A 9,944-nucleotide genomic window follows, 5' to 3' on the forward strand; every position below is an offset into this window, starting at 1 on the left:
GACCGCACCACTCAAAAAGTCTGTCTATCTCCACCTGACTCCAGCAATGTTCCGCCGCTGTCTATTTCCCCACCAAAAAGACATCGTTCCTATGTTCTACACGCATGATTTTGACTCAGCTTTATCACTTTCTGCACTCAACTAATCTATTACAACAATATTTAAATAAAGAAACATTACAAACCTCCAGTCACACTCAGATCAGTTACAATAAAAGGTTTGTTCATTAGCAAATAAGACAGCATTCTTCTGCAAATGTAGGCAACGGTCTACCCGCAGTGAATACACCGGTTCCCCTCAGATCACCGAAGTTAAGCGCTGTCGGACGTGGCTGGCACTTGGATGGGTGACCATCCGGGACGCCATGCGCTGTTGCCGTTTTTCGGGATGCACTCAGCCTCGTGATGCCAATTGAGGAGCTACTCTACCGAATAGTTGCGGCTCCGCTCAAAGAATACCATCATAACGACCAGGAGAGTGGTGTGCTGACCCCACGCCCCTCCTATCCGCATCCTCGTCGGAGGATGACACGGCGGTCGGATGGTCCCGGTAGGCCACTCGTGGTCTGAGGACGGAGTCTTCTGCAAGTGTATTCACGTTAAATAACAACAAATTCTCGTTAAATACCACGTATTATTCAAACAATTATTTACAGGGTGGCAATTATTAAACTATGAAAAAACGTAGATCAGTTACAAACTATGGTGTGCACACACTTTATTCAACATGTAAACATCACTCCAGGTATTCTGATATACGTTATGACTTGTTTTATACCCCTGCCATCATTGGCGATGATGTGGTGCAGACGAATAACGAAATTCCAAAGTGAAGCAACACCGATGCTATCGATGACCTCCTGAATGGCTGTTTTCAGCTAAGCAATGGTTTTGGGGTTATTGCTGTAGACCTTGTTTTAATACAGCCCCACAAAAAGGAGTCGCATGTGTTCAAATCCGGAGAATATGGCGGCCAATCGAAGCTTATGTCATTGTACTCATAGACCCAGAATGCGATCCCCAAAGTGCTCCTCCAGCACATCAAACACTCTTGCATGAACCACATCTTGTCGAAATCATGGTCACTTTGGATAATAGGGATGAAATCATCTTCCAAAACCTTCACGCACTGTTCAGTAGTCACCGTGCCGTCAAGGAATGTCGCACCGATTATCCCATGACGGGACATGGCACACCACACAGTCACCCGTTGAAAGTGAAGAGACTTGTCGATCGCGAAATGCGAATTCTCAGTCCCCCAAATGCGCCAATTTTGCTTATTGACTACCCGATCCAAATGAAAGTGGGCTTCGTCACTAAACCAAACAACAATACGCATACTAATTCGCATCATACCCCGCGGCCAACGTCCTAGCCCAAACCGTTCAAAAGTTATGACGATTTTATTTCATATACCTCGTAGTTCAATAATTGTGACCCTGTATATCAGCCTGATAGAAGCGTCTTTTAGTACCCTTTTCAATGGTGGTGTTAGCTAAAAAATATGTTTGACCACATTTAAATCACCATGGGCTTTTATTATCAATTTACCACTATGTACATAAGTTAATGGAAAAATAGCAAACTGTACACTAAGTACACTACTAGCCATTAAAATTGCTACACCAACAAGAAATGCAGATGATAAACGGGTATTCATTGGACAAATATGTTATACTAGAACTGACATGTGGTTACATTTTCACGCAATTTGGGTGCATAGATCCTGAGAAATAAGTACCCAGAACAACCACCTCTGGCAGTAATAACGGCCTTGATACGCCTGGGCATTGGGTCAAACAGAACTTGGATGGCGTGTACACGAACAGCTGCCCATGCAGCTTCAACACGATGCCACAGTTCATCAAGAGTAGTGACTGGCGTATTGTGACGAGCCAGTTGCTCGGCCACCATTGACCAGACGTTTTCAGTTGGTGAGAGATCTGGAGAATGTGCTGGCCAGGGCAGCAGTCGAACATTTTTTGTATCCAGAAAGGCCCGTACAGGACCTGCAACATGCGATCGTGCATTATGCTGCTGAAATGTAGGGTTTCGCAGGGGTCGAATGAAGGGTAGAGCCACGGGCCGTAACATATCTGAAATGTAACGTCCACTGTTCAAAGTGCCGTCAATGCGAACAAGAGGTGACTGAGATGTGTAACCAATGGCACCCCATACCATCACGCCAGGTGATACGCCAGTATGGGGAAGACGAAGACACGCTTCCAATGTGCGTTCAACACGATGTCGCCAAACACGGATGCGACCTTCATGATGCTCTAAACAGAACCTGGATTCATCCGAAAAAATGACGTTTTGCCATTCGTGCACCCAGGCTCGTCGTTGAGTAAACCATCGCAGGCGCTCCTGTCTGTGATGCAGCGTCAAGGCTAACCGCAGCCATGGTCTCCGAGCTGATAGTCCATGCCGCTGGAAACGTCGTCGAACTGTTCGTGCAGATGGTTGTTGTCTTGCAAACGTCCCCATCTGTTGACTCAGGGATCGAGACGTGGCTGCACGATCCGTTACAACGATGCGGATAAGATGCCTCTCGACTGCTAGTGATACGAGGCCGTTGGGATCCAGCACGGCGTTCCGTATTACCCTCCTGAACCCACCGATTCCATATTCTGCTAACAGTCATTGGATCTCAACCAACGCGAGCAGCAATGTCGCAAATCGATAAACCGCAATCGCAATAGTCTACAATCCGACCTTTATCAAACTCGGAAACGTGATGGTACGCATTTCTCCTCCTTACACGAGGCATCATAACAACGTTTCACCAGGCAACGCCAATCAACTGCTGTTTGTGTATGAGAAATCAGTTTGAAACTTTCCTCATGTCAGGACGTTGTAGGTGTCGCCACCGGCGCCAACCTTGTGTGAATGTTCTGAAAAGCTAATCATTTGCATATCACAGCATATTCTTCCTGTCGGTTAAATTTCGCATTTGTAGCACGTCATCTTCGTGGTATAGCAATTTTAATGGCCAGTAGTGTAATTACACAAGTATGACTTGTTATGAGTTATTCATGCTGCATTCAGTTGCTGCGTTATTCTGTTCTGACAAACATTTGCGTAATGAAAGTAAAAAAAAGTAATAAATTAATAAATAAAACTGGTGCAGACATGTAGCTTTCAAGTATGGTAGCTATAGTTTAATACCATCATCTGAGATCATTTCACTGGATGTGCCTCATTTTTCGGAGTTTGCTGATGTATTCATATTTGCTTTCTTATGTAACTGTGATTTATTATTAGAATTTTTAAAAGTTATAAAAAGCCATTTTTCAGATAGGTTGACACTCTATCAGTTGTAGTACCTCTCCTCCATTCACCACGTGAGCAACCGCCATCCAAATTCCCTGTTGTGGGATTAACGCATTTCCAGCCACACATTCTTCTCCTTTGTTCCTGGGCTCACCTGGGGCAGTGGCATGACGTTCTTGTCCCACGGGCTTGCACTCAGCTAAGCAACCAATTTCACCGCTCCTCAGTAGCAACCCTAGGCGGCCGAATAATTCGCCTACATATTTGTAACATTACAAATCTGGGGCGAAACGCAAAAGTTGACCATAGCTCAGATGTGTCTCCTGGATATGCAACAGGTCAGCTCTCATTTCTTCTACCGTTTTCCTAGGCACTGCCATCGCAAAGGAATTTCTCTTTGGGTTAACCTGCAGAATCTTTAAATTCGTTGTGGTGATGTGTTTTAATATAGCACTGGCCGGGGAAGGGGTGTGGTGGAAGTAGGCACTCAAATTCAGTTCGTCAATGGGTTTGTACGAGGTCCTCCTACACATTGTGTGGATCCAAAGGTACCGATTTTTCTAAGTAGATTTGACGTAGAACGTCATATAAGTCTTTAACATCTTTGGGCAAATTATTTACCTTCAGAATTAGTTTATCTGCTGCCTCTGTTCTGAGTAAGGTAATTGATTGCTCACTTTCATGCCCTAGTCTTTTTGTGTAGGATTCTTTTGTCCCCTAGGTTTCTGAGTTTCGCTTTTAAGTCTATAATCAGAGTCGGATTCACTGTTTATAAATGTTGCCCAGTGTCTGTATTTGTTAGCGTGGTCACGTTCTTTCGTGTATTTGGCTATTTCGCTTTATTCTTATTCATTTCGTTGTAAGATACATCCACGATGATCATCGATAGACTGTTTATTGAGCCATATAGTGCATCTACATCTACATGGATACTCTGCAAATCACATTCACGTGCCTGGCAGAGGGTTCATCGAACTACCTTCATAATTCTCTATAGTTCCAATCTCGTATAGCGCGCCGAAAGAATAAACACCTATATCGTTCCGTACGAGCTCTGATTTCCCTTATTTTATCGTGGTGATCGTTCCTTCCTATGTAGGTCGGTGTCAACAAAATATTTTCGCATTCGGAGGAGAAAGTTGGTGATTGGAATTACGTGAGAAGATTCCGTCGCAACGAAAAACACCTTTGTTTTAATGATATCCAGCCCAAATCCTGTACCATTTCTGTGATACTCTCTCCCATATTTCGCGATAATACAAAACGCGCTGCTTTCTTTGAACTTTTTCGATGTACTCCGTCAGTCCTATCTGGTAAGGATCCCACACGGCGCAGCAGTATTCTAAAAGAGGACGGACATGCATAGTGTAGGCAGTCTCCTTAGTAGACCTGTTACATTTTCCAAGTGTCCTGCCAATAAAACGCAGTCTTTGGTTAGCCTTCCCCACAACATTTTCTATGTGTTCTTTCCAATTTAAGTTGTTCGTAATTGTAATACCTAGGTATTTAGTTGAATTTACGGCTATTAGATTAGACTGGTTTATTGTGTAACCGAGGTTTAATGAGTTCCTTTTAGCACTCATGTGGATAACCTCACACTTTTCGTTATTTATGGTCAACTGCTACTTTTCACACCATTCAGATATCTTTTCTAAGTCGTTTTGCAGTTTATTTTGATCTTCTGATACTTTATTAGTCGATAAATGACAGCTTCATCTGCAAACAACCGAAGACGGCTGCTCATATTGTCTCCAAAATCGTTTATATAGATAAGTAACAGCAAAGGACCTATAACACTACCTTGGGGAACGCCAGAAATCACTTCTGTTTTACTCGATGACTTTCCGTCAATTACTACGAACTGTGACCTCTCTGACATGAAATCACAAATCCAGTCACGTAACTGAGACGATATTCCATAAGCACGCAATTTCACTAAGAGCGGCTTGTGTGGTACAGGGTCAAGAGCCTTCCACAAATCCAAAAATACGGAATCGATCTGAAATCCCTTGTCAATAGCACTTAACAAATCATGTGAATAAAGAGCTAGTTGTGTTTCACAGGAACGATGTTTCCTAAACTCATGTTGAGTGTGTGTCAATAGACCGTTTTCTTCGAGGTAATTCATAATGTTCGAACACAATGTATGTTCCAAAATCTTGCTGCATATCGACGTTAACGATATGGGTCTGTAATTTAGTGGATTACTCCTACCACCTTTCTTGAATATTGGTGTAACCTGTGCAACTTCCCAGTCTTTGGGTAGTGATCTTTCGCCGAGCGAACGGTTGTATATAATTGTTAAATATGGAGCTAATGCATCAGTATACTCCGAAAGGAACCTAACTGGTATACAGTTTGGACAAGAAGACTTGCTTTTATTAAGTGATTTAAGTTGCTTCACTACTTCGAGGATATTTACTTCTACGTTTCTCATTTTGCCAGCTGTTCTCAGTTCGAATTCTGGAATTCTTTTGTGAATGCATTTCGGAAGGCTGTGTTTAGTAACTCTGCTTTGACAGCACTGTCTTCCATAGTATCTCCATTGCTATTCCGCAGAGAAGGCATTGATTGTTTCTTGCCGCTAACATACTTCACATACGACCAGAATCTCTTTGGATTTTCTGCCAGGTTTCGAGACAAAGTTTCGTTTTGGAAACTGTTATAGCCATCTCGCATTGAAGTCCGCGCTAAATTTAGAGCTTCTGTAAAAGATCGCCAATCTTGGGGATTTCGCATCTGTTGATGTTTGGCATGTTTGTTTCGTTGTTTCTGCAACGGTGTTCTAACCCGTTTTGTGTACCAAGGAGGATCAGCTCCGTCTTTTGTTAATTTAGTTGGTATAGTCTCTCAATTGCTGCCGGTAGCATTTCTTTGAATTGCGTGTAGGTTGTGAACTGTTACCGTACGTTTTTCCTCTTATTCAAATTTCTTAATTTTAACATGTTTATCTCTTTAGCCAGTGTCACAAATTTTTGTAACAGAGGCTGTTTAATGTATGTTATTTTTTGTCGTTGTTGGTATGTGAGATTGCATGCGTTCGGATCTGTGTTCGTATCAAATTTATCCATGGTATTTTGTATGGTCAGATCTCGATTGGAGACTGTCTGATCACCCTTATTCAATATTTCGTCTTCCAGCTCTTCAGTTTTCAGCATGACGTTTTGATGCGTTCTCACAAGCTTAAGGATTTTTTAAGGAAAAGATTGTCTGGAGAGGAATGACACTGTACAGTAATCGTTTCATTTACCGGGCAAATTCCTAAGGACTGTCGTCATATTAATCACTTTGGACGCAAGTAATGTGAAGACTCGATTTTAGTTAAAGTGATTATACTCTCAGATATGTTGATATAATCGTATTCACTCTCCATGGTATATTCTAGCAAACTGCCATTGCAGAAAATTTGAGGCTCCAACTGAGTATGTTTTGCATTCATTCTTTTGGTAAACAGGTTGAACGAAAGTGCAACGTATCTAGTGTTGCACGTCATAATATTTCGTTGTGTGGTTAAGATGGGGACATTTAAACATCCCAGAACAGAGACACAGTCTTTATTTTAAGCGTCTGAAATCCTACATACACCTTTCGTCTTTCCAGTAGTACGTTCTTAAGTTGCAGAGTTACTTTAATAGCTTGATAGAATTTGTCTTTTCAGATGACATCTTTTTGAAGCGGAGTTTCATCTCCCCCAAGAACTCAAATTTCTCTACTTTGTCTTCTGCGTTCAGTCCTAAAAGTTTTCTCATATTTCTTCATCTGTTGTTTCTTTTCATATGTCATTGTACTGTATTGTATGTTAACTGGGGACCTAGAAACGGTGGAGAGGCACCGTCCCCGCCGCAGCCGCAGTGGTCCACAACCCCACGACGACTACCGCAGTCCACTTCATCCCTACGCCGCCCCACACCGAACCCAGGGTTATTGTGCGGTTCGGCACCTGGTGGACCCCCCTCCCCCCTCCCCTAGGGAACGTCTCACACCAGACGAGTGTAACCCCTATGTTTGCATGGTAGAGTAATGGTGGTGTACGCGTACGTGGAGAACTTGTATGCCCAGCAATCGCCGTCATAGTGTAACTGAGGTGGAATAAGGGGAACCAGACCACATTCGCCGAGGCAGACGGAAAACCGCCTAAAAACCAATCACAGACTGGCCGGTTAACCGGACCTCGACACAAATCTGCCGGGCGGATTCGTGCCGGGGACCAGGCGCTCCTTCCCGCCGGGAATTCATATGTCATACATTTGCCGACCACATCTGCATCATCACGTATAGTAACACATCAACTTTGCTGCTGTCACACCTAGGGCCTTGTTCAGAATTGTTAAAGCCTATACACTGGCGTAAATTCACTCCTAAATTTAGTATAGATTATATGATTACTTAAGTGCCTCAAATAAATCGTATGTACCATTTTTTAGTCCCAATTGACAACCCATATTTCTCTGTGGTGATTATCAATTTTGTTTAATATAGTTAAGTTTAGAAATATCAATTTCCAAGTTACAATAGTGTCAGAATCTTAAAGTTCCTACTAAAAATCCATTGACACATTATAATGAGATCTGTACAACAAATAAAGCAATGTTTTGGGAAAACTTGAATGTACATTACTGAGCTGCTGAAACAGTTACTTTTGCTCTTCGTCTAACTGCTATTCTTGGAAGAAACGAATCACCCTTTGACACATTTCGCATATTTCTATTTAATAATCTATTATGGAATAATTTTCTGCGGTAACACGTCATCTAGAAAAAGTACTGATTGCACAAAAGCGAGCAGTAAGAATAATATGTGTTCCTCGCCTGCGGTTGTCAAGGAGTTAGGCATTTTTAGTGCACCATCACAACAGAGAGATTCACTAATGAAATTCCCCCTTAACAGTCCATCACAATTTGAGAAGAGTGGTGATAGTTACACGTACAACAACAGAAGAAAGAAATTACCTTTATTAACCGTAACTGAAACTATCAGTGGCTCAGATAGGAGTTCAAAATTCTTAATCATCTGCCCAATAACATAAAATGTATGATAGATAGCAAAGTAAGTTTAATCTTAAATTATTTCTCCTAGACAATTCCTTCTGTTGCACGGACGAATTTCTTACTCAAAAACTGGTAACCTGTAAAATGAAACTAGTTTATTAGAGTGCATGATAAGAACTAATACAGCCATTAATGTTAACACTAATCATGTGTGCATACCCTGCAATTTGTCTCGTTCCACATTGTTTCGATAAAAGAATCGTTCAAATGATCTATGAAAATCTGGGGAACATGTAACTGACTAACTAGCTGAGGTACGAAGCTGCAGCCATTCGCCTCTTTCTTTTCTGAGGCGTCTCTTGTTATGGAGACCACTGTATTAACAATTATTTTATTTCTTAATGTTTTTCTGAGACTTTCAGTCGCAAAATATCAGATATTAGCAGCCATATTTTTTTTAAGGCATGGGTATTTTTGGATGTACAGCTGAAAGGGATGAACAATGAGGCAGTTTCAAATACAGCTTGCCAGGCGCCGACGATCTGAAGAGAAGAGAGTGCATATGCGGAACATTTTCAGAGAGGGAAACGTCTTCGGAAGCAGTCGCAATAAGCGATAGTAGCAGGTGGAAGCGCCGTAATTGGGTTTAATACTTTATGGGGGCGGGCTGCCCCCGCGAGAGGCGGGCCGCGAGCAGCCCACTAAAGATAGCGTTTTACCTCCGAATTGTCGGAAATGAAAAACAAAACGACTCGGGCGTAAAAGGAACGGCACTTAGGATTAAATATAGATAAAAGTAATACCCATGAAAGGGTTGTGAAGACGAACGGGAAGGGAATGAAATGGGCGAGGCAAAACGGGCCAGAAGAGGATATCGTAGCCTTATCTCCAGCCTCTCTTCTCTCGAATGGTGCAGGCAATAAATCTGGGCTGGTTTTATTTAGCCGAGGGTACAATGGGACTGCAGCCGTGCTTAACGGCATGCGTCTTCTTCGGTACGTGCTGCGAAACGCTGTGACGTCTATATGACGAGTGTTTGACAATCCATTACACTTATCGCGTGACTAAATGCAGACTTTCCCGGCTCGTACTGCTGATAAGCTTTCCTGTTTCTAGGAGCGAGGCAGTGCTGAAACGTCGCGACGTTTCGATGAGGTTAGTAGAGGTCATCTTCTGGAGTCGTGAAGATTCTGAGGGAGCAGACAGGTAGTTTGGAGTGATAAGGTGTCAGACTATGAATAGGTAAAATTATTCTAAACCACGATATTTGCACAAATAATTTTACTAACCAAAATTAACTTGGCCTTCTCCAAAACACCAAAATATTTCAATATAGAATTTGTTAAAACAACTTTGTCTTTGAAAAAAGATCTCTATATTTGTTAAATGAATAGAACAAGCATTAAACCAGGACACATGATAATACGTTGCTTCTTAACAAACCAGCTGGAGCTTTGAAACAGTTACAACAATCTTTACGTTACCTTGGATAAGAAAGGGTGCAGAACTGTGTGTGAAAGAGAGAAACACGATTAAAAAGATCATTGAAATCGTTAAGACATCTATTTAGACTTCGTTAAACTACACAAGGCTTCATATGGCAGAAACACTCAGAAAAAATTTAAAAGGTTATAACAAAAATGGCTCTGAGCACTATGGGACTTAACTGCTACGGTCATCAGTC

At 42.1% G+C, this 9,944-nt stretch overlaps 1 pseudogene; it reads left to right on the forward strand.

Moving 5' to 3' along the window:
* Window positions 1–260: 260 nt before the first annotated feature.
* Window positions 261–378, forward strand: LOC126475881 (5S ribosomal RNA; annotated as a pseudogene).
* The last annotated feature ends 9,566 nt before the right edge of the window (window positions 379–9,944 follow it).

The sequence above is a fragment of the Schistocerca serialis genome, chromosome 4 (genome assembly GCF_023864345.2).
Source record: "Schistocerca serialis cubense isolate TAMUIC-IGC-003099 chromosome 4, iqSchSeri2.2, whole genome shotgun sequence".
Lineage (NCBI taxonomy): Eukaryota > Metazoa > Arthropoda > Insecta > Orthoptera > Acrididae > Schistocerca > Schistocerca serialis.